The sequence below is a fragment of the Mesoplodon bidens genome (genome assembly GCF_964165515.1).
Source record: "Mesoplodon bidens genome assembly, chromosome: 10".
Taxonomy (NCBI): Eukaryota; Metazoa; Chordata; class Mammalia; order Artiodactyla; family Ziphiidae; genus Mesoplodon; species Mesoplodon bidens.
Window position 1 is genome coordinate 61,307,758 of NC_138172.1, and position 23,333 is coordinate 61,331,090.

A 23,333-nucleotide genomic window follows, 5' to 3' on the forward strand; every position below is an offset into this window, starting at 1 on the left:
CAGAGTAAGGAAACACTAATTTTCTACATACATAAGCTTTAACTTTAAAAAAGAAAGTGCCAAATTAATCTGTTTACCCTTATTATATTTTCACATAGGTATATTCGCTATATTTCACAGCTTTATTATGCTGTTAAAATGCAATAGTCTACAACAATCTATTCCAGATTGGGGTGAGAGAAGGGGATTGGTGAGGAAGTAGAAAACTAACAAGGTTGTCCGTAGCACTTTTACTAAATGTTATAGGAATAACACATAACAGAAAAACCATGGTTCAATTTAGTATAACTACCTCAATTTTCTTAAACTCACATACGCTTTATAGTTAAAGCCCTTATACATTTTCTCTCTAAAAAACTTAATTTAAGAACAATTTGGTGGCACCGCTGGAATAAAAATAATATTTATATTTATAAAAATATTTATATTTTTAAATGTATAAAATATTGATATTTAAAATGTCTCTTTTTAATCTATTTGCTAAGAAAACAAAACAGTGGATTTTGAAAGGGTACTAAACCAACCATCATTAATTTTATTCTGGCAACTAACTTCATCCTAATGTCTTAAGGCTAAATCACCACACAGATCATTAAAAGAGCAAAGATAGAAGAGAGGGTTGCTCTTATCCCCATAAAAGAGTTTTGTTTTTAATTTTTGTGAAAAGGAAACAAAATGGGAGCACTGCTGGAGAGGGGTCACATCAGAAGGAGGTGTTTTTCAAATTAAACAAGGAGGAGCGCTTTGTGTGTATTTTCTTTCTAAGATAGATCACGTTGAATACTAAACTCCCAGATCTAGTTAACAAGAATAATAATCATCTGCAACTCACTAAATTCTTTCATTTTGGATTGTATATTATAGACGAAAGGTGTAAATTTAAGAGTCTATATGTGCTCTACTTTCAGCTTTATCATCAATATGTTGGAGGACTTGGGATAAATTTCTTTACATCAGCTAAATATTCTAGGTATGCTACTTAGTTGTCCAACACACATATACATCTTAATTTACATATAAATTTAATTGTTTAACAATATTCATTGAACCATAACCAGTCCTCCACTAAAGGCTGAGAAACACAAACATGACTAACACCAAGTCCTTGTGAACTCTAAAAATAATATGTAGCAACTGGTAAACAAGCAAACAAATAAACCAGTACAACTGTCCTTTTTATAGTCGAACATAAAATTATATTGATTACCTACTTTTTTTTTTTTCATATGTGAGGTAGACTAACAGGTTGGGAATAAATTATTGGTAAATCCAGGGCCAGCAAACTTTTTCTATGGGAGGCCAGACTGTAAATATTTTCACCTTTGTGAGCCATGAGGTCTCTCTCGCAATTACACAACTGCCACTGTAGCAACAAAGCAGCCACTGACAATCCATTAATGAATGAAGGAGCATGGCTATATTCCAGTAAAACTTTATTAATGATCATTAAAATCTGAATTTCACATAATTGTTACATGTCACAAAATATTATTATTCCTCTGATTTTTTTCCAACCATTTAAAAAGGTAGAAAGCATTCTTAGTTACACATGATATACAAAAACAAGCAGCTGTCAAGATTTGGCCCTTGGGCCATAGTTGGCCAACTCTTGGTGTGATCAAGCACCAATACCAAATAATACGTGAGTTTAGAGTGATTCTAGAAGGTACTGACCATAGCTGCTACTGGTGTTCAGAGAGGAGAAAGGAATAAGACCAAACAATCAAGAAGTACTTCTTTGAATAAGAAGAGCTTGAGCTAGAGCCTGAGTTGATCTAAGGACAATGAGAACTCATTTATTGCAGCTTCTATCTAGTTAGTATACGCAAGAAAGTTATTCCACTCTGGGGAAAAAAATCATTATTTTGTCAAAACATGTAGTAAACAACAAGCGATTAAGCATCATACTGTTGTTTAAAGCTGTATGTACAGCTTACCAATTTTTGAAATTGGTAAGCTTCTTGAAATATTGTATATTCACATTTAAAATAATAAATATGAACTTATTTGGAAATAGGGTCTTCACAGAGGTAATGAAGTTAAAGCAAGTCCAACAGGGTGGGCCCTAATTCAATATCCTTATAAAAAGGAGGAATTTGGACACAGAGACAGATACACAGAGGGAGGACCAGGTGCAGACACAAAGGGAAAAGATAGCAATGTGACTGGAGTGATGCATCTCCATCCTAAGGAATGTCAAGAACTGCTGGCAAACACCAGAAGCTAGAAGGGACAAGGAAGGATTCTCCCTTAGAACCTTCAGAGAGAGAGCATGGTCCAGTTGACACCTTGATTTTGGAATTTCAGGCTCCAGAACCATGGAATAATGCGTTTCTGTGGTTTTCAGCCACCCAGTTTTTGATACTTTGTTATAGAAGCTCTAGGAAACTAATACACAAACATAACAAAGTGTTAAGACCATTTTTCACTTTGTAAGACTATCATTACAGTACTCAAATAACACGTCATCATTTAATGAACAAATAAAATATTAAGTCTGAAATAAAACTGTGCATTAAAATTGTCATGTTAAAATTAAATGGACTTTCTTTACATGATACGGCTACCAAACAAGTCATTCCTTGTTTTTTTGTGTTTTTCCTCAATACCTCAAACCAGATGTTCTTTGGCTAAGGTGGACATCTAACAAGCAGACAGAAAATCAGTCATACTTACTTATCTTGTTGCCTCTTGATGTCAGGTGAAAGTTTCCTGAATGAAGCAGCTGAGTAATTAAGTTGCTGCAATTAGGGGCCCAGGTGTCCTCAATGTCCAAATGGCGTATTTCTTCTCATTAGGCATAGTGTGCTCCTGAGTAATCCAAGAAATGACCACCAAGACCACCTTCTTTCCCAATGGGGGTAACACAAGCAACCAGGAAATTCATTTGGATCCACGTCAATACTTTTTTTTCAAGATGGAGCTTCACATTAAAGAATAAAAGAAACCTTTTCCTCAGGCAAATAAAAGCATACCTACCTTGCCCAGGAGCTCTTTCTTGCAGTAGTTATGTTATAACATTTTCTTTAAATGGTCTGTTAATGCTTTAAATCTGAGCACAAGCCATACTTCTTTAGGAAAAAAAATAATAATCAGGACATTGTCTTGGATTGAGGCCACTCAGTAAAAATAAAGTCAGTCAGCAACATCAAGGCTACCAGAGTTGTTAGATTGCCTTTTTGTTATTTTAAGAGTATACATCAATCATTTAACTTTGGCTTGTATAATGTAGAATATTTTAAGAGTTAAGAAGAACTCAAATTATAAGATACCACATGTTATCTTCATCCTGTGCTTTAACAGAACATCTCTGAAAATGTGAGTTTACTAGGAATGTTAAAGAGAAAGCTGATGGATCTAGGCCAGATTTAGCTGTTATAACTCCTCATTTTGTTTTTCCTTCTCAGGTTTCCAATTTATACAAACACTTTATCTGAAATTTTTTCTAATCTGTTTTCCCAATGTACTGTTTTCTATAATGTGTAGAATTAAAATAAGGTGGTAGGTTCCATCCAAGCCATTAACCATGGTCCCAAGATGATAATGACCTATAATGTACTAAGATAAGAAAAACTTCTTTGGGCAAATATTAGAGTCAGGGAAATGTACAGAAAGACCCCTGTGGTAGTATATTAGTAGAGCCATACAAATTTGGAGACACAGCTTCTATTTATATTTAAAGTAAAAGTTAAGATTTCTACAATCAATCAATAAAACTCATACTTGAGTTTAACAGTATTACCTTAAGATGTGGTAAGCGAGAACTCTACCTGAGACTAAATGTCACGAACACAACTACATCAATACTCATCACTGGCACATAACCAAAATCATCCATTCTCATGAATGACACCATTCAGCCCCTAGGGAAAAATTTCTCCACATTTCTCAAAACAAAAGGCTACTGCATCAGAATGCCATGAAAGTTTGTGGGTTGTGTTACTACTGACATGGGAAATGCACACTGCTCTGGGGAGTTGGGAGGATTAGGTGGTAGAAATGCTGAAGTTCTCAAATCTTTCTCTGACATAGCATGAATGCAAAAGATTCTTGCATTACAAAGAACCATTTTCAAATAGTGCCAAGGATTCATTTTCTTGCTTCTCTTCCTGTTCTGATTTGTGATTTCAGGTATATTTATGATGACACATGGTATGTGTGCCTTCATTTAAATTCTTACTCTTTGCCCTACACATTCTGGGGAGCAGGTTTGAGCAAAACCTGAATCAGATACATTATGGTTCAAATAAGGTATTATTTCTATCTCATTTCTAGCACAGATTTAACTTTTGGTAAGTAAACAGAATAGAGTATGTTTAGAAATTCTGGATTAAAAATATTAAGAACTACTGACCCTAACCTATTCCAAAAAAAGTGGACATCTTTCCTGTTTTTAAAGATTTCCAGTAAAAGAAAGTCCAAGGCTGTATTACTGTTTATGTTAAAGTTTCCATTTTCAGTTTATTTGTATTTCATCCATTAAAAAAAAATGTTTTGAAAAAGGAGATTCGCATAGAATGTTGGCCCAATTTTCAAAGAGATCCAAACATGATCTCTCAAAACACAAATTTACAAGTTTCTAAATGTCTCTGAACTCAGATTTGTGCATTTCAATGTCACTGAGGTGCCCAAATTTAAATTTCAGGGATGCTTATCAAGCATAGTAACTGAAAACTTGAACTAAACTCACAAGTGTGCAAAGAAGTAAATATCCATTGGAAAAAAAGTCCTGATTTACAGGGTGGCCCATTTAAAACAGTTCCTATTTAATAATGTGGCTGTGTACAGGGCCTCTTTTAAATGGGCCACCCTGTATGAAGCTTAAGTCCAAGATAAAAAATGTCCTCCCTTGAGAATTTTTAAAAACCAAAAACACTGTAGGTTTAGTGGTTATTTTTAAGGTTTTAGATGGTTTCTTTGGACTCCTTTAGAACTGAAAAAAGATGGATACACATTTTAAAAATGAAATGTTACAACCACACATCTGTAATGAGAACCAGTGCCAGTGGATATTTTTAAAGCAAATTAAAACGGTCAACTTTTTTTTAACTTAGGCAAACAGCTGCTACACATACAGTGCACAGTAACTACTTTTCAGCAAAAGTTCAAAAGGAATTTCCTAATGAAGATTCATAGGATGTTCTAAGGTTGATAATTAAAGGTTCCCCAAAAAAGATATGAATGACAGCATCAGAGATGTGAGGGTTAAGGCACTGAGCATGCCTGTCCTCTAAGGGAGGGGCCTGGAATTGAGAATAAAAAAATACACAGTCGTTCCCACAAAGGGAAGTTAGGATGAAATAGACGTGGAGCAAAGCTTTATCGAGTATCTTTTCTCTACTGACTTCAAAGTGTTTTTGTAAGATTCCACAGTGATTTCTAATGTTTAAACACCTCTGTAATTTAACTTCTTCTCTTAAAATGGGGAGTGAGAGGAGAAAAAGAGAAAAGGCTTGCCTGAAAAAAAATTACATTGATAAAAGAAGTTGTAGGCTCTGAAGACTCTGACTTACATTCTGTACCTGTTCTTAGTAATGCTTTTCCCCTCCAAATCAATAATAATAATAATAATAATGGTAATAATAATAACTATGAACCCTCCCATCATACTAAGTGCCAAGTACTCTTCCTAGGCACCTGACATCATTAAATTATTTGATCCCTACAACAATACATGCTATGAGGCTGATACTGTTATCTCCATTGACACGTAAGGGAAGTGAAATACTAAGAGATTAAGTAATTTGCTCAAAGTCACAAACATAGTAAAACTGCCTGTTATGATTCAAACTGAGACTCAGGTTCCAGGGTCAGTGCTCCTAAGTATTAGGCTATTCCAGATCTTCAAAAAGAACAAGAAGTTGCATAGTTCCTTGAAAGTATCATTTTGGAAGAATTATATTCTGAACATGACATATCATGTCCCTTACAAGGGAAGGAGCCACATTCAACCTCATCCTCAGAGGTAGCTCATTCATTCAACAAATTATTTATTGAACATCCTATTAGGGACAACTATTGGCCTGGGCACTGGGCATAAAGCAAGGAATGAAATAGGCACTTACCCTGATAATCTCAAGAGTACTCAGGTTGTACCTGGTTGGGACGAATGCTTAACCTTCAAGGCACATATCTATCAACAAGCCAGAGGATAATGAGGTGGACAAACATATCAGTTGTGCCATACAATGAAGTATTACCCAATTATATTTATTCTCTTGGAAAACTGACGAAGTCAACAGGAAGTAGAATAGGCAAAGTAAGGAAACACAAGAAGGAAAGCAGCCCAAGTAATCAAAAACTGCAAGACAGAAAAGAGGACAGTAAAGAGGAGGAATATAGCAAAAGAGAAAGAAGCCACAAGTACACAGAGAACCAGAGAGATAAGAATCTCAAGAAGAGTAAACTGCTACAGGGTGTATGTAATGGTATCGCATTATAGTTTTATTGTACATTTTCCTGAAGACTAATGATGTTCAGTAGTTTTCATGTGCTAATTTGCATTTCGTATGCCTTCCATTGTAAAATGCCAAGTCTTTCCCCAATTTTTTTATTGGTTTGCTTCACTTTTTTTTTTTTTTTTTTTTGCGGTAGGCGGGCCTCTCACTGTTGTGGCCTCTCCCCTTGCAGAGCACAGGCTCCGGATGCGCAGGCTCAGCAGCCATGGCTCACGGGCCTAGCCGCTCTGCGGCATGTGGGATCTTCCCAGACCGGGGCACGAACCCGTGTCCCCTGCATCGGCAGGCGGACTCTCAACCACTGCGCCACCAGGGAAGCCCTGCTTCACTTTTTATTGAAGTGTGAGTTACATAGATTCTCTGGATACAATTTGTTTGTCAGACATAGGTATTGCAAACATTTTCTCCCAGTCTCTGGCCTACCTATTCATTTTCTTCCATATGTGTTTTCAGTAGATCCAGCACAATTTGTTAAAAGGGTATCCTTTCACAGTTGAATTACCCTGGCATCTTTGTAGAAAATCAATTGGCCGTCTATGTGACTCTATTTCTGGACTCTCCATTCTGTTCCACTAATATATATGTCTATCTTTCTGCCACTACACAATGTCTGGATTACTGCAGCATTTTACTTTTTAATGAGTCTTGAAATTGGATAATGTAAAGCCTCCAACATTATTCTTTTTAAAAATTGTTCTGGCTATTTTCTGCATACATATAAATTTTAGAATAGCCATGTCAATTTCTATTTTTAAAAAAGCCTACTGTGATTTTGATTGGGATAACATTCAACTGTAAATCAATTTGGAGAGAACTGACAATAAATTCAAGTGGTATAAGTCTCCATTTACTTTTGTTTTTACTCAGAAATATTTTGTAATTTTAACTGTATAGATCTGTCATATTTTAAGTTTATTCCTACTGTATGATTTTTAATGCTATTATAAACGGGCTTTATTTTAAATTATACTTGTTTTTATTTTAATTATACTTATTATTTAATTATTATACTTGTTATCATTTAATTATAATTGCTATTATTTTTAAAATAAATTTATTTTATTTATTTTTGGCTGCGTTGGGTCTTCGTTGCTGCACACGGGCTTTCTCCAGTTGTGGTGAGTGGGGACTACTCTTCATTGCAGTGCACGGGCTTAGCTGCTCCTCGGCATGTGGGATCTTCCCAGACCAGGGCTCGAACCCGTGTCCCCTGCATTGGCAGGCATATTCTTAACCACAGCGCCACCAGGGAAGCCTCTTATTATTTCAATTACACTTGTTTTTTAAACCCATAGTGGCTAGATCTTATTTTAAGTGTTCCTATCACACACAAAAGAAGTAAATAAAGAGGACAGGAGGAAACTTTTGGAGACGATGTATATGTTTATGGCATAGATTGTGGGGATGGTTTCACCAAAATGGATATATACTCACCTCCAAAGTCATCAAGTTGTACGCATTAAATATGTACAGATTTTTTATATCAGTCATACCTCAATAAAGTGGTTTAAAAAACAAGTATAATTTAAAATAAAGCCCACTTAAATTACATTTAATGATTTGCGGATCTGACTTGCAGATTTATTTTAGGAACCAGGAATAAGGAAGCGTCAGATCTATTACTTTAACTAAAGTGCAGACAAAATTCCCAAATGAGCATAATAATGGATCTCATGTATGTATATTTTAAATGATTGGGCTATTTTATCCTTATCCATACCAGCCAATTTTGTGATATTTAGAAGGCACCAACTGTAAAAGACCAATATCAAAGCAAACAGGCACTTGCAGCTGGCCTAAGAAAAAAGCCACAAAATGTGCAGCAAGAACTTGTTCAGCTGACTGAGTCAAAGGTACTAAATACAGAGTTCTAGGCCACAGGTTAAGTCCCAAATTTTAATATTGAACAATCCAAGCAGATGCTTGAATTTGGTAGTTTTTGAAAGAATTTTTCATTTTCATATGACTATCTAGTACAATCAAAAATGTACAAATGTATAGAGAAATAATTATGAGGTATGCTTATTAGAAACATACATATATATGCATGTGTATATGTATTTAGAGTGGCACTAAGATCACTCGAAACTAATGAGATGAAATCAGAGAAAGATAATTTCAAACTTCTGTTAAAAGCATCTGAATATAAATGAGAAGGAAACAAAATCATACTCCTTAAAAACATAAAAAAACTACCCTCTTAGAAAAATTTTAAGTATACAATGCAGTATTATTAACCATAGGTGCTATGCTATATACAACTCTAGAAATTATTTATAACTGAAATTTTGTACCCTCTGATAATACCTCCCTGCTTTTCCCTCCTGCCAGTCCCTGGCAATCACCATTCTACTTCCTACGTCTATGAGTTTGACTGTTTTAGATTCTTCATGTAAGTAGTATCATGTAGTATTTGTCCTTCTGTGCCTGAATTATTTCACTTAGCATAATGTCTTCCAGGTTCATCCTTATTGTCACAAATGGCAGGATTTCCTTTATTTTAAGACTGAATAATAGTATCACCATATGTATGTACCACATTTTCTTTATCCATTCACCCATCGATGATCATTCAGGTTGCTTCCATGTTTTGGTTACTGTGAATAATAAATTTCATTTACTAATTCTTTGCTGCTTAGTTATAGAAATACATGGAATTTTTGTTTATTAACTTTATATCCTGTGATCTTAATACATTCTTTTATTAGGTCTGGTAGTCTTTATTTTTCTTGGCCGCAGCATGCAGCATGTGGGATCTTAGTTCCCTGACCAGGGATCAAACGCGGGCCCCCTGCAATGGAAACGTGAAGCCTTAACCACTGGACCACCAGGGATGTCCCAGGTCCGGGAGTCTTTAAACTATCATTGTTTCAATCATTCTTTAGCATTTTCTATATACAAGATTATGTAATTTGTGAATAAAGACAATTTTACTTCCTTCTCAATTAGAATGTTTCTTTTCTCTTCAGTTGCCTTCCTGCACTAAGACTTTCAGTATTATATCAAACAGAAGTGGTAAGAGCAAACATCACACCTTGTTCTTGATCTTACAGGGAAAATATTCTATCTAATATATTAATTATGATATTATACGCAGGTTTTCATACATGATCCTAATCAGTTTAAGCATATTTCCATTTATAGTATCTTTTGTATATCTAGTAAGATGATTATGGTTTTTACCCTAGATACTGTTAATGTGGAGAAATATACTGATGGATTTTCTTTATGTTGCAACAAATCTGCATTGCTGGGATAAATTCTTCAAAGTCTTTACTTTATATATATTGCTGGATTAGATTTGCTGAGATTTACCTAAGAATTTTTGCATCTTATGTGCACGAGAGACAATGATTTGTTGTTTTCCTAAAATATTTTGGTTTCAGTATCAGGATAATGTGGTATGCAACAAAAACAATACTGAGAGGGTAACTTACAGCTATAAATGCTTATACTAAAAATAAGAAAGATCTCAAATCAACACCTAAAAACAAGAAAGATCTCAAATCAACAACCTCCCTTTACAACTTAAGTAACTAGAAAAAGAAGACCAAACTAAACCTAAAACTGCCAGAAAGAGGGAAATCATAAAAACTAAAGCAGAGATAAACAAAAAAGAGAATATAAAAGCAATTTTAAAAAGTCAGTGAAACCAAAAGCTGTTTCTTAAAATTAAGTCAAGAAAATTGAAAGCCCTGTAGCTAGACAGACTCAGAAAAGAGAGAGAGAGAAGACTGAAATTACTACCATCAGAAAAAAAAGTGGGGACATTGCTACAAATTCAAAGGAAGTAAAAAGGATTACAAGAAAGTACTAAAAGAATAGTATGCCAATAAGTTACGGTAATGTAGATGAAATGGAAAAATTCCTAAAAACATAAAACCTATCAAGAGTAAATCCTAATGAAAAAGAAAATATGAATAGACCTATAACTAGTAAGGACATTGAATAATTAATCAAAAATCTCCCAACAAAGAAAAGCCCTGATGAATTCTACCAAACATACAAAGAAGAACTAATACCAAACCTAGTAAACTTCTCCAGAACTTTAAAGAAAAAGAAATATTTCCTAACTTGTTTTACGAGGCCAGCATTACACTGATACCAAAGCCATACAAAGACACTATAAAAAAAGGAAACTACAGACCAATATTCCTTATGAACATTGTTACAAGAATCCTCAAAAAAAAAATAGTAGCAAACATTTCAGCAGCGTATAAAGGATTATGCATCATGACCAAGTGGGATTTATTCCTGAATGCAAGAAAGTTCAACAAAGAAAAATCAATCAGTGTATATGCCACATCAACAGCATGAAAAAAAACCACATCACCATCTCAATTGATGCAAAAAAGAAAAAAAGCATTTGACAAATTCAACACACTTACATGATAAAAACACTCAACAGGAATAGAAAGAAAACACCTCAACATAATAAAATCCAATACAAAAAACACACAGCGAGCATCACACTCAATGGTGAAAGACTGAAAACATTTAATCAAAGATCAAGAACAAGGCAAGGATGCCCACTTTCATCATTTTTATTCAACATAGTACTAGAAGTTCTAGCCAGAGCTACTATGCAAGAAAAAGACACAAAAGGCATCCAAAATGGAAAAGAAGAAGTAAAATGATCTTTTTGGCAAATGATATGATCTAATGTGTAGAAAACACTAAAGATTCCAAAAAGAACCTGTTAGAACTAATAAATGAATTCAGTGAAGCAGCAAGACATGAAGTCAATGCACAAAAATCAGGTGCATTTCTATACACAAAGAAAAATAATCTGAAAAGGAAATTATAAAATCATTTCCATTTATAAGAGCATCAAAAAGAATAAAATACTTAGGAATTATCTCAACCAAACAAGTTAAAAGCTTACACAATGAGAACTACAAAACGTTACTGAAAGAAATTTTAAAAGATACAAATAAATGGACTCGTATCCCATGTTCATGGATAGGAAAACTTAACATTATTAAAATGTCAATACTACCTAAAGTGATCTACTTCAAATGCAACCCCTATCAAAATTCTAATACTGTTTCATGTAGAAACAGAAAAACCCATTCTAAAAATCATATGGAATCTCAAGAGACCCTGAGCAGCCAAAACAATCTTGAAAAAGGACAAAAGTGGAGGACTCCTGATTTCAAAACTTATTACAAAGCTACAATAATCAAAACTGTGTGGTATGGGCATGAGGAAAGAACACATTAGACCAATGGAATAGACTACAGAGCCCAGAAATAAACCCTCACATTTACGCTCAATTCAACAAGGGTACCAAGGCCACTCCATGGGAAAAAAGCAGTCTTTTCAACAAATGATACTGGAAAAGCTAGATATTCACATGCAAAAGCATGAAGGTGGATCGTTACCTGAAACCATACACAGAAATTAACTCAAAAATGGATTAAGAACCTAAATATAAGATCTAAAACAAGTATACACTTACAAGCAGAAATAGGCCATAAGATTCACAAAATTGGATTTGGCAATGATTTCTTGGATATGACAGGAAAGGTACAAATAACAAAAAGGAAACAGAAAAATTGGATTTCATAAAAATTTTTAAATGCTGTGCATTCAAGGACACTATCAACAGAATAAAAAGGCAACCCACAGTATAAGACCAAATATTCGTAACTCATATATCTGATAAAAGATTAACATCCAGAATATACAGAAAACTCCTAACACTCAACAACAAAAGGGAAATAAACCAATTAAGAAATGTGCAAAAGACTTAAATTGACATTTCTCCAAAGAAGACATACAAATGAGTAGTAAGCACATGAAAGGATGCTCAATATCACTAATTATTAGGGAAATGCAAATCAGAAGTATGAAAAGACACTACTTCATACCAATTAGGATGGCTACTATCCAAAAATCAAACATACACACACACACACAACACACCCCAAGTGCTGGTGAAGATGTAGAAAAAATGAACCCTGTGCTCCACTGGTGGAAATGTAAAATGGTACAGCCACTACAGAAAACAGTATAATGTTCCTCAAAAAATTAAACATAGAATTACTATATGATCAATGGCTAAGTGAAATATGGTATATACATACAATGGAATGTTATTCAACTTTAAAGAGACAGGAAATTCTACAAGACACTAACATGAATGAACTTTGAGGATATTACGCTAATGAAATAAGCCAGTCATAAAAAGACAAATATTGTATGATTCCACTTACATGAGGAACTTAGAGTAGTCAAAATCATCATAAAGACACAAAGTATAATGGTGGATGGTAGGGCTAGAGGAGGGGAGAATGGAGACATCACTTAGTGGGTACAGGGTTTCAGAGTTATGTGGGTAGATGGTGGAGATAGTTACACAATAATGTGAATGTATTTAATACCACTGAACTGTATACTTAAGAATGGTTAAGATGGTAAACTATGTTATACGTATTTTACCACAGTAGAAAATTATTTTAAAGATACATATACAGGAAAATAGAAGAAATGGAAAACATATACTTTTGGATATAAAGGCTCACTATTATAAAGATATTGATTTACACAAAGTTGGTCCATAAATTCAATACAATTTCAAAAGGAATTAATATAAACTTTAAAACTAATCTAAGTAAAATACATAAAACTACCTAAAAGACTTTGAAATAGATTAATGAGGAAGGTACTATGTTATATCAAAATACAGTATACTTAAAACAGTGTAACATTCAGAAATAGATAAATGTTTTGTAGTAAGCTCTCATAGCATTAAACACCTTTCTCCTTTGTGGCACTTATTAGCAATTTTACATTATATATAAAACATTTACTGAATGACTGTCTCTACTACTAATGTATTCCTACTTTGTAACATATCACCTGATACACAGTAGGTACTCAAGACCTATTTGCTTAATGAATGAATAAATAAATGAAACAAAACAGAATGCAGCAGTATCACCATTTATATGTAAGAACAATACATGTATTCTCAAGTCAATGAGGAAAGAATGGATTATTCAGTTAGTGTTACTAATAAACTGACTAGCAATCTGGGAGAAAAAGAACTTAGCCTATAACCTTACATCATTTATAAAAATATTTTCATATTGCTGGAAGATCTGAATGTCAATATAAAAATATGAGCAAAGAACAAAATCAAATACCATTCTTAACTCATTACTTTTTAACAATTGTAATTTAGCTAAGCATACAGAATAAATATTACTCCCAAGAAGCAATGTGAAATATAGAAGAACAAGTAAATTACAGCTTTAGTTAAGTATTATTTCAGTGTAATTATACTGACCAGACGTTTCAGGCTGGTTGGAACAATGTTGGATTTATTTTCCAGTCCTAGGTACTGGCAATTCCAAATCTCCTCTAAAATTGGATCACTGTATTCTGTGGAAGCAGTCCAAACTGAGAGGTAGGAAGTTTTGCCTCTTCAGACTATTTGCAAACCTCTCATTAACTTTGATACACAAACAGGCTGTCAGATAATAGTAAGGTCTTTTTCAATTCTATTTTCCCATTCAAAATTGCTGCAAAAGATGACTTCAAACGGTTCCATGGCTATCTCCATATTAAACCAGTAACAAAAGCAGAAAATAAAGCCAGGGATTTCACCTACTTTAAACGTATACCTGATAGCCTACTCCAAAGTCCAGCCAAGGAAATAAAGGTCAGAACAGAATAGAAAAACAATCCTCCTTTTTTTTTTTTGCACATTCTTACATTTCTCTTTGACCTCTGGACCTCTCCTGAGACCAATGCATTTTACATATTAAATTATCTGAAATAAAGTGTGTTAAACATTGACTGAAAATTGTTATAATTCTACAAAAGATTTATCAAATTAGCATTTCATTTTTCATTGGTGATTGTTCATAGGAAAAAAAACCCCAATCCAAATATACTAGCACACTATGCTTTGGAACAACCTAATGGAGAACGACCCATCTGAATTCACAAAAATAAATTTTCAGATAGAATGTAAAACAATGCACCTGAATTGACAAAAGTAAATTTAGGCAGTAATTATTTTCTTACACAAAATTTTCTTTGCTTTTCAAAATTATTCAACACTTTGCCTAGAGAAGTGTCAGCCTAGAAATTAATAAAACTGTAACAATAATAGAAACAATGTACTTCAATCCTCAGAGAATATGAAAATGATATTATTATTATCATCCCTTTACAAAAAAGAAAAGTGAGACTTAAAAGTCTCATGGATAATAAAGGGGTGAGGGAGAGAAGTCTCTTAAAAGTAAACACACTGGGGATTCTGCAGCAGCCGTCGTTTGGGCTGCAACTCTTCCCAGAGTCTCCGGCCTGCTGGCCTACTACATCAGATTTTGGATTCACCAAGCCTCCACAATCATAGTCCTGGTGCTCCAGCCGGGTGTCAGGCCTAAGCCTCTGAGGTGGGAGAGCCGAGTTCAGGACATTGGTCCACCAGAGACCTCCTGGCCCCACATAATATTAAACAGTGAAAGCTCTCTCGGAGATCTACATGTCACTGCTAAGACCCAGCTTCTTCACTCAACAACTAGCAAGCTACAGTGTTGGACACCCTATGCCAAACAACTAGCAAGACAGGAATACAACCCCACCCGTTAGCAGAGAGGCTGCCTAAAATCATAATAAGTTCACAGACACCCCAAAACACAACACCGGACATGGTCCTGCCCACCAGAATGACAAGATCCAGCCTCACCCACCAGAACACGGGCACCAGTCCCCTCCACCAGGAAGCCCAAACAACCCACTAAACCAACCTTACTCACTGGGGATAGACACCAAAAACAACGGGAACTACGAACCTGCAGCCTGCAAAAAGGAGACCCCAAACACAGTAAGATAAGCAAAATGAGAAGACAGAAAAAAACACAGCAGATGAAGGAGCAAGGTAAAAACCCACCAGACCAAACAAATGAAGAGGAAATAGGCAGTCTACCTGAAAAAGAATTCAGAGTAATGATAGTAAAGATGATACAAAATCTTGGAAATAGAATACAGAAAATGCAAGAAACATTTAACAGGGACTAAGAAGAACTAAAGATGAAACAAGCAACGATGAACAACACAATAAATGAAATTAAAAATACTCTAGAAGGGATCAATAGCAGAATAACTGAGGCAGAAGAATGGATAAGTGACCTGAAATATAAAATAGTGGAAATCACTACTGCAGAACAGAATAAAGAAAAAGGAATGAAAAGAACTGACGACAGTGTCAGAGACCTCTGGGACAACATTAAATGCACCAACATTCGAATTCAGGAGTCCCAGAAGAAGAAGAGAAAAAGAAAGGGACTGAGAAAATATTTGAAGAGATTATAGTTGAAAACTCCCCTAATATGAGAAAGGAAAGCGTGAATCAACTCCAGAAAGCACAGAGAGCCCCATACAGGATAAATCCAAGGAGAAACACGCCAAGACACATATTAATCAAACTATCAAAAATTAAATACAAAGAAAACATATTAAAAGCAGCAAGGGAAAAGCAACAAATAACATACAAGGGAATTCCCATAAGGTTAACATCTGATCTTGCAACAGAAACTCTGCAAGCCAGAAGGGAGTGGCAGAACATACTTAAAGTGATGAAAGAGAAAAACCTACAACCAAGATTACTGTACCCAGCAAGGATCTCATTCAGACTCGACACAGAAATTAAATGCTAAGAGAATTCAGCACCACCAAACCAGCTTTACAACAAATCCTAAAAGAACTTCTCTAGGGAGGAAACACAAGAGAAAGAAAAGACCTACAATAACAAACCCAAAACAATTAAGAAAATGGTTAATAAGAACACATATATCGATAACTACCTTAAATGTAAATGGATTAAATGCTCCAACTAACAGACATAGACTGGCTGAATGGATACAAAAACAAGACCCATATATATGCTGTCTACAAGAGACCCATTTCAGACCTAGGGAACATACAGACTGAAAGTGAGGGGATGGAAAAAGATATTCAATGCAAATGAAATCAAAAGAAAGCAGAGTAGCAATTCTCATATCAGACAAAATAGACTTTAAAATAAAGACTATTACAAGAGACAAAGAAGGACACCACATAATGATCAAGGGATCAATCCAAGAAGAAGATATAACAATTGTAAATACTTATGCACCCAACATAGGAGCACCTCAATAATTAAAGCAAATGCCAACAGCCATAAAAGGGGAAATCAACAGTAACACAATCATAGTAGGGTACTTTAACACTCCATTTTCACCAATGTACAGACCATCCAAAATGAAAATAAATAAGAAAAAACAAGCTTTAAATGATACATTAAACAAGATGGACTTAATGGATATATATAGGACATTCCATCCAAAACAACAGAATACACTTTCTTCTCAAGTGCTCATGGAACATTCTCCAGGATAGATCATATCTTGGGTCACAAATCAAGCCTTGGTAAATTTAAGAAAACTGAAATCGTATCAAGTATCTTTTCCGATCACAATGTTATGAGACTAGATATCAATTAAAGAAAAAAATCTGTAAAAAATACAGACACATGGAGGTTAAACAATACACTACTAAATACCGAGAGATCACTGAAGAAATCAAAGAGGAAATCACAAAATATCTAGAAACATATGACAACGAAAACACGATGACCCAAAACCTATGGGATGCATCAAAAGCAGTTCTAAGAGGGAAGTTTATAGCAATACAATCCTACCTCAAGAAACAAGAAACATCTCAAATAAACAACCTAAGCTTACACCTAAAGCAATCAGAGAAAGAAGAACAAAAAAACCTCAAAGTTAGCAGAAGGAAAGAAATCATAAAAATCAGATCAGAAATAAATGAAAAATAAATGAAGGAAACAATAGCAAAGATCAATAAAACTAAAAGCTGGTTCTTTGAGAAGATAAACAAAATTGATAAACCACTAGCCATACTCATCAAGAAAAAAAGGGAGAAGACTCAAATCAATAGACTTAGAAATGAAAAAGGAGAAGTAACAACTGACACTGCAGAAATACAAAGGATCAAGAGAGATTACTACAAGCAACCATATGCCAATAAAATGGACAACCTGGAAGAAATGGACAAATTCTTAGAAAAGCAAAACCTTCCGAGCCTGAACCAGGAAGGAATAGAAAATATCAACAGACCAATCACAAGCACTGAAATTAAGACTGTGATTAAAAATCTTCGAACAGGGGGTTCCCTGGTGGCGCAGTGGTTGAGAGTCCGCCTGCTGATGTAGGAGACATGGGTTCATGCCCCGGTCTGGGAAGATCCCACATGCCGCGGAGTTGCTGGGCCCGTGAGCCATGGCCGCTGGGCCTGAGCATCTGGAGCCTGTGCTCCGCAACGGGAGAGGCCACAACAGTGAGAGGCCTGCGTACCACAAAATTAAAAAAGAAAAAGCTTCCAACAACAAAAGCCCAGGACCAGATGGCTTCACAGGCAAATTCTATCAAACATTTAGAGAAGAGCTAACACCTATACTTCTCAAACTCTTCCAATATACAGCAGAGGGAGAAACACTACCAAACTCATTCTAAGAGGCCACCATCACCCTGATACCAAAACCAGACAAAGATGTCACAAAGAAAGAAAACTACAGGCCAATATCACTGATGAACATAGATGCAAAAATCCTCAACAAAATACTAGCAAACAGAATCCAACAGCACATTAAAAGGATCAGACACCATGAACAAGTGGGGTTTATCCCAGGAATGCAAGGATTCTTCAATATATGCAAATCAATCAATGTGACAAACCATATTAACAAATTGAAGGAGAAAAACCATATGATCATCTCAATAGATGCAGAAAAAGCTTTTGCCAAAATTCAACACCCATTTATGATAAAAACACTCCAGAAAGTAGGCAGAGAGGGAACTAACCTGAATATAATAAAGGGCATATATGAAAAGCCCACAGCCAACATCATTCTCAATGGTGAAAAACTGAAACCATTTCCACTAAGATCAGGAACAAGAAAAGGTTGCCCACTTTCACCACTATTATTCAACATAGTTTTGGAAGTTTTAGCCACAGCAATCAGAGAAGAAAAAGAAATAAAAGGAATCCAAATCAGAAAAGAAGAAGTAAAGCTGTCACTGTTTGCAGATGACATGAAACTATACATAGAGAATCCCAAAGATGTTATGAGAAAACTACTAGAGGTAATCAATGAATCTGGTAAAGTAGCAGGATACAAAATGCACAGAAATCTCTTGCATTCCTATACACTAATGATGAAAAATCTGAAAGAGAAATTAAGGAAACAGTCCCATTTACCATGGCAACAAAAAGAATAAAATATCTAGGAATAAACCTACCTAAGGAGACAAAAGACCTGTATGCAGAAAACTATGAGACAATGATAAAAGAAATTAAAGACAATACAAACAGATGGAGAGATATACCATGTTCTTGGATCAGAAGAATCAACATTGTGAAAATGACTATACTACCCAAAGCAACCTACGGATTCAATGCAATCCCTATCAAACTACCAACAGCATTTTTCACAGAACTAGAACAAAAAATTTCACAATTTGTATAGAAACACAAAAGACCCCCCCATAGCCAAGGCAATCATGAGAAAGAAAAATAGAGCTGGAGGAATCAGGCTCCCTGACTTCAGACTATACTACAAAGCTACAGTAATCAAGACAATATGGTACTGGCACAAAAACAGAAATACAGATCAATGGAACAGGATAGAAAGCCCAGAGATAAATCCATGCATATATGGTCACCTAATTTATGACAAAGGAGGCAAGAACATACAATGGAGAAAAGACAGCCTCTTCCAATAAATGGTGCTGGGAAAACTGTACAGCTACATGTAAAAGAATGAAATTAGAACACTCCCTAACACCATACACAAAAATAAACTCAAAATGGATTAAGGACCTAAATGTAAGGCCAGACACTATAAAACTCTTAGAGGAAAACATAGGCAGAACATTCTATGACATACATCACAGCAAGATCGCTTTTGACCCACCTCCTAGAGATTGGAAATGAAAACAAAAATAAACAAATGGGACCTAATGAAACTTAAAAGCTTTTGCACAGCAAAGGAAACCATAAACAAAATGAAAAGACAACCCTCAGAATGGGAGAAAATATTTGCAAATTAAGCAACTGACAAAGGATTAATCTCCAAAATACAGAGGCAGCTCAGGCATCTCAATATGAAAAAAACAAACAACCCAGTCCAAAAATGGGCAGAAGATCTAAATAGACATTTCTCCAAAGAAGATATACAGATTGCCAACAAACACATGAAAGGATGCTCAACATCAGTAATCATGAGAGAAATGCAAATCAAAACTACAGTGAGGTATCACCTCACACCGGTCAGAATGGCCATCATCAAAAAATCTACAAACAATAAATGCTGGAGAGGGTGTGGAGAAAAGGCAACACTCTTGCACTGTTAGTGGGAATGTAAATTGATACAGCCATTATGCAGAACAGTATGGAGGTTCCTTAAAAAACTAAAAATAGAACTACCATTTGACCCAGCAATCCCACTACTGGGCATATACCCAGAGAAAACCATAATTCAGAAAGAGTCATGTACCACAATGTTCATTGCAGCTCTATTTACAATAGCCAGGACATGGAAGCGACCTAAGTGTCCATCAACAAATGAATGGATAAAGAAGATGTGACACATATATACAATGGAATATTACTCAGCCATAAAGAAACGAAACTGAGTTATTTGTAGTGAAGTGGATGGACCTAAAAACTGTCATACAGAGTGAAGTAAGTCAGAAAGAGAAAAACAAATAGTGCATGCTAACACATATATATGGAATCTAAAAAAAAAAAAAAGGTTCTGAAGAACCTACGGGCAGGACAGGAATAAAAACATAGATGTAGAGAATGGACTTGAGGACGTGGGGAGGGGGAAGGGTAAGCTGGGATGAAGTGCGAGAGTGGCATGGATATATATACACTACCAAATGTAAAGTAGATAGCTAGTGGGAAGCAGCCACATAGCACAGGGAGATCAGCTCAGTGCTTTGTGACCACCGGGAGGGGTGGGATATGGAGGGTGGGAGGGACATGAAAGAGGGAAGGGAAATTGGGATATATGTTTATGTATAGCTGATTCACTGTGTTATACAGCAGAAAGTAACACACCATTGTAAAGCAATTATACTCCAATAAAGATGTTAAAAAAAAAAAGTAAACACACATACACAATTAGTAGTTAGAATCTTCATCTGTTTACTTTCAGCCCAAGTCTACTTAATTGCTCAGCCTGCAGGACTCACTCAGATTGAGGAGGCAGTATAAACTTTCTAAATTTGAGGAACAAATGATTTGATACAAACATCTTTTCTTCTTGCTAATACTCCATACAACTTGTTCAGATCTTCAACGCAGATATTTAGTCTCTTGCAGTCCTAACTTCAAAAATTGTTTTGAAATGTGAATTAACAGACTCTTTTCTTCCCTAGTGGAAATTTTCTTTCCAATATTCAATATTCAGAGAGCAGGAGAGGACAGACACACAAACCTGAATTTCAGATTATCTATCATATTTGAATCATTTTAGGCCTGAAAATAAATTGCACCACATACTTGGTTAAAAAGCTAATGCAGATTCACTCCTGCATGATGGGAGGACAAGTCTTCTGCCATTCCCCAAAAAATTATACAGCTTAACAGAAGTGTCAAAAACAACCATTTCAGCACTCAGAACATTGACCATAGGCTTACAACAAACTGAGAAGTGGTTGTTCGTAAAAATCACTGAACTATAAGTAAGAAAAGCACAAGCCTGTGGTGATTTTCCTGAGGGTTCTAACAAGCTCTCAGCTCTGTATACACAGTAGTTCAATTAGGGCAAGACAAGATGAATAACTGGAAGTTCACCTGCTGCTGTTGAGGAGGAGCTCACTTGATTTAAAATGTTGTCAGTGAAAATGGTGATTTTAGTGGCACATGAAGAGGGAAGGCCACAGCCTCCACTAGTTTGAAGTATTGTTCTTTTTTAGGCAAGCAACAGACTGTCAGGCAAGCAAGGGATTTAACAGGTAATTCTGGAAGGTGAGACAGCCATGGGGCTAGATGAGATCAGCAAGTATGTTACACTGACTGAGGGTGATATATGCACAGCAGAAAATGGAGTGGTGCAAGCCACTCATACATCCTTAGAAGACAGAACCTAAGCTAACACACAGAGGAGACACAAGAGAGCCCAACAGAAAATAAGAGCCAGGAGAAACTTTAAAACAGCGAAATTTGAACCCCCCAAACCACAAAAAGATCAATAAGTAGACAGAGGAAGCCTTACTGGCTCCAACTATTTGATCACAATCTCTGACCAATAGCTGACTGAAGAGGCTTAAAAATAAAGACAGTTAAAACAAAACAAAAAAAAAGTTAAACAGAGAGATCAGTGGCCTCACAGTTTGGGTGAAGATTTAGTCTAGAGAATTACCAAACACACAAACAAAGAGAACAACAGTAACAACAAACCTCAGGGGAAAAAACTCAGAATCTAAAATTGCTATGCAATATTATCTAACATGTCCAGTATTCAACAAAAAGAAATTATGAGACATACAAAGAAACAAGGAAGTGTAACCTACTGACTCAGGAAAAAAGTAATCAATTGAAGCTCCCTCTGTTGGATTTAACAGATAAAGATGTCAAAACACCTATTATAAATACATTCAAAGAACTATACATGCTTCACCATGTTTAAAGAACTAAAGTATGACAACAGTGATCTACTAAATAGAATATTACAAGGCAATATTACTTAATAAACAGTGGAAATTCTGGTGTTGATAAGTATAATAATTGAAGTGAATAATTCACCAGAGGGGTTCAACAGCAGATCTGAGCTCTCAAAAGAAAGATTCAGTGAATTTGAATTAGACCTATAGAAACTATCCATTCTGAAAAACAAAGGAAAAAATGATTGAAAAAAAAAATTAACAGAACCTCAGAGCACATTAAGTATACCAATATAACTAAAAAAAAGAGTACCGTAAGTTGTTAGAGAAAACGCAGAAGACAAAAATATTTAAAATAATAATGCCTGAAAGCCAAATGATAAAAAAACATTAACCAATACATCCAATCTCCACAAACTCCACACAGAATAAACTCAAAGAGATTCATAGCTATACATTTTATATGCCAAAGACAGAGAAAATCTTAGAAGTACCAAAAGAGAAATGAGTAGTTCCATACAATATTAACAGCTGACTTCTCATAAAAAAACAATGAAGCGAAGAAGCAATGGAATGCCATGTTCAAAGTGCTAAAAGAAAAAAAATTATCAACCAAGAATTCTGTAGCCAGTAAAACTGTTTTTCACAAAGACGCCTCCAGATAAACAAAGACTGAGAGAATGCGTTGCCAGCAGATCTGCCTTATGAGAGATACTAAAAGCAAGAAAATGAAAAGGCAACCTACAGAATGGGAGAAAGTATTTACAAATCATGTATCAGAGAAGGGGTTAATATCCAAAGATATAAAGAAGGTGTACAATCCAATAACAAATAAAAACAATCTGATTTTGAAAAGAACAGAGAAACTTAATGAACACTTAGTCCCAAAGAAGACTTGCAAATGGCCACCAGGTACATGCAAGGATGCTCAACATTAGTAATCATCATAGAAATGCAAATCAAAACCACAATGAGATAGCACCTCACACCTTTTAGAATGGCATCATCACGAAGAGATAAAAAGTGTTGGCAAGGGTGTAGAGTAAAGGGAATCCTAGTATACTGTTGGTGAGAATGTAAACTGGTGCAGCCACTATGGAATACAGTATAGAGGTTCCTCCAAAAATTAAAAATAGAACCATCATATATATGATCCAGTAATCCCATTTTTGGATATGTATCCAAA

General features: G+C 35.2%; 1 protein-coding gene across 2 annotated transcripts in view; it reads right to left on the minus strand.

Moving 5' to 3' along the window:
* The window catches only part of LOC308623373 (BEN domain-containing protein 6), a 137,276-nt gene that overhangs the window by 66,455 nt on the left and 47,488 nt on the right, over positions 1–23,333 (minus strand). Inside the window, exon 1 of one of the 2 annotated variants that reach the window (XM_081245656.1) lies at positions 13,753–14,028. The exons of the other annotated variant lie outside the window; for it this stretch is intronic. The gene's annotated coding sequence lies outside the window, so the exon portion shown is untranslated. Of the gene's footprint in view, positions 1–13,752; positions 14,029–23,333 lie in introns of those variants that run through there. 2 annotated transcript variants of the gene reach the window in all.